Below are 2,880 nucleotides of genomic sequence, written 5' to 3' on the forward strand. Positions count from 1 at the left end.
ATCCTTTGATCTGCAATTCTATTTCTACTTTTATTCTAAAATTATTCAAATATGCACAAAGATATGAGGATGCTTATTGCAGGATTATTTATTATGTAAAAAATTCAAGTTAAATAAAATGGTAATGAATATGGGGTTGGTTAAACAAATGAAGGTACGGAGGGCAGGATGGGTTAGTTTCTGCAGCTATAAGAAAACAACCTTAAATTCTCAGGTGGTTAAATAAACGAAGATTTATTTTTCATTCATGGTACATATTCATTGTGACTGAGATAGCTGCTGTGATCTGTGTCATGCTAGTCTGGGACCCAGGCTGATTTAGTTACCACTATCTGGAACACTGCCAATTACTAGGACAGAAAGACAGCAAGTGCTGAATTGAAAACACAGTGTCTTTAAAGCTGTACCTTAGAAGAAACATGTGTCACTTATGGTCACATTTCATTTCATTAAGTGGGCACACCTGACTTCATGGGGCAGAGGAATTTTGTCCTGATGTAGAGTTGAAATAATTAGTATATAACACTAATGACTATTACAAACACCACAATTGTTTAACAAGAATAAATTGGATCCATATGTATATCTATGAAATGCTATACAAAATAAAGTGAAAAAATTCAAATGAAGACAAATTGTGAGCTCTGTAGTTAATGCTAACCTTCATTGAATTGCACATTTAAAATGGGTGAATTTTATGATATGTAAACCATGTATTAATAATACTATTTTTAAAAAAATGTACAGAACATGTAGGTATTACTTAATATTGCATTTGGCTTGATGTAGCAGAAACTCAATTTCAGTGGCTTAATCAAAAGAGATTTTTGCTTCTGTGGGCTCCAGAAATGCAGGGGATTAAATCCCAATGGAGTTATCTTTGACCAATTTGGGACATGAGCTGATAAATGCTTTCCCATTTCTTTCTCTGGGCAATCCATACAGATAATGTGTTTTGGAAAACTCCTTCAGAGAATCTTGCAAGACTGAACTCAATTTTCCCATAGTGGTAGCCAACCTTGTCTCCTTCCCTGAGCTACTTTACTCCTGCCTTCTACTGTTGCTGCCTAGAATCACATGCCAAATTAAGTGTCTGATCACAAGCCTTTGTTTTTGGTTCTGCTTTTAAAAGAACCCAGTCTGATGCAAACCATAAAGATAGGAAAGCTATTTCAAGAGGGCTTTACAAAGTGACAGTACCTAGGTTGGTCATTTATGATTCAGAAATATAGTTTTATTTATTCATGTATTATAAATTTGATACATAAGAATTTATCCCCCTTGAGACCACCAATGATTCTCCAGCACCTAACACAATATCTAGCACAAAGTAAGTGCAAAGGCCTGCTAGACCACCTACACTACCACCGTACACATGTACGAAATCTCAAGCAATGCTTTTTTACATTAATACTCATTGCTGAGGTTTTAATTTTAAAATATTGATTCTTATATTGTGATTTAAATTCACCAAGTAAATTAAAATAAACTAAAAACACACGTTTAGACTGACTTTTTGGAACATATTTGTAATTGGCCTACAGGACCACCTAGGACATAATGAGACCACCAATGGCCCTGAGATTCTAATTTGAGAATCATTCATCTGAACCACAGCAAATGCATATTCTGGCAGAGAATGAAGTGAAATAAACATGTCTCATATTTGTTAATTTAGCTTTTGTCTTCTTTTTAAAAACAGACCTTTTTTTTTCTTATCCTTCTTGGTTGAATTGCGGAAAGTCAGCCTTAACATCATCACCTTTTCTAGTTCTGGAAAAACAGAAACTATTAAAAAAAGAGAAAGGCTAACAGTAGCCTTAAGATCCAACTCTATGGCTTATTGATTGGCCTGATATTAGTGAATTAAACATTCTAGAGAGCTGATTGAGTCAACTTGCTATGGGCTTCTGAAGGTAATGAATTTATCTCTAGTAGGTGTGTTAACTGCAGTTCATGTATATTTGCTCATTTAGGTGTACTGAAAAATTTACAATGAGGGGTGTGACTGACTTGTCTAGGTGCTGGGCTAAGATCTATTCTATTGTTTCTTTTGATATTTTGCCCAGCTGAAAGTCTAGAGTGCCCAGCACCCCTTTCCTCCATTCAGCTACATGTGATTCCCATCTGACCTGCTTTCTTTAAAAAATTTCTCAAAACTATTATCTGCTGCCAACATCTAAAATTCAGGTAATTTTATGAACTACCCAAAAAACCCTATCAATAAATACTTTTCCTACTTAAATCAGTCAGAGTCAGCTAAGATCCTAACCACTGGTAAGACTGATTTCCTTGAGTATTGTAATAAATATTTTACAACACAAAGTGAAAATAATGTAAACTAGTTAAAAGCAAAACATTTTAAAGCATTACTTTAAAGTAGTGTCATATTTTTTTTCCCTCTGGGTAGGAATGTATCCATTTGTACCTTTCTATTGTGTGCTTCTAAAGGTTTTTGCTATTTTAATACCAGATACTATGACTTGAGAAAATTTGAAGTCTTCATGTGAGTGACGAATCATTAAGAAAATCTGGAAGCTGATTAGTCCTGAGCCTCAAGGAATGTCTCACTAACTCCTCTATAAACAAAGAGCAGATGCTATACATTAGACAGAAAATAGAAATAAATAGTGTCACCCTGAAAGGAAGCAAGTCTTTGCCAAGGGGCTTGTTCTAGCTTTTAAAGGCAAGTTCAGGTAAAACTAAGAATTTAGAACATAAACTAGCACTCCACAACTGGGGAACTTGGGACTGGACGCTGACTTAGAATAACTGGTGTTATAATCAGAAATTCAAAAAATAATAGATGCTGGCGTGGTTGGGATGAAAAGGGAACACTTCTACATTGCTGGTGGGAATGTAAACTAGTAAAACCACTTT

This window comes from Rhinopithecus roxellana, chromosome 10, assembly GCF_007565055.1.
Source record: "Rhinopithecus roxellana isolate Shanxi Qingling chromosome 10, ASM756505v1, whole genome shotgun sequence".
In the NCBI taxonomy this organism is placed as follows: domain Eukaryota; kingdom Metazoa; phylum Chordata; class Mammalia; order Primates; family Cercopithecidae; genus Rhinopithecus; species Rhinopithecus roxellana.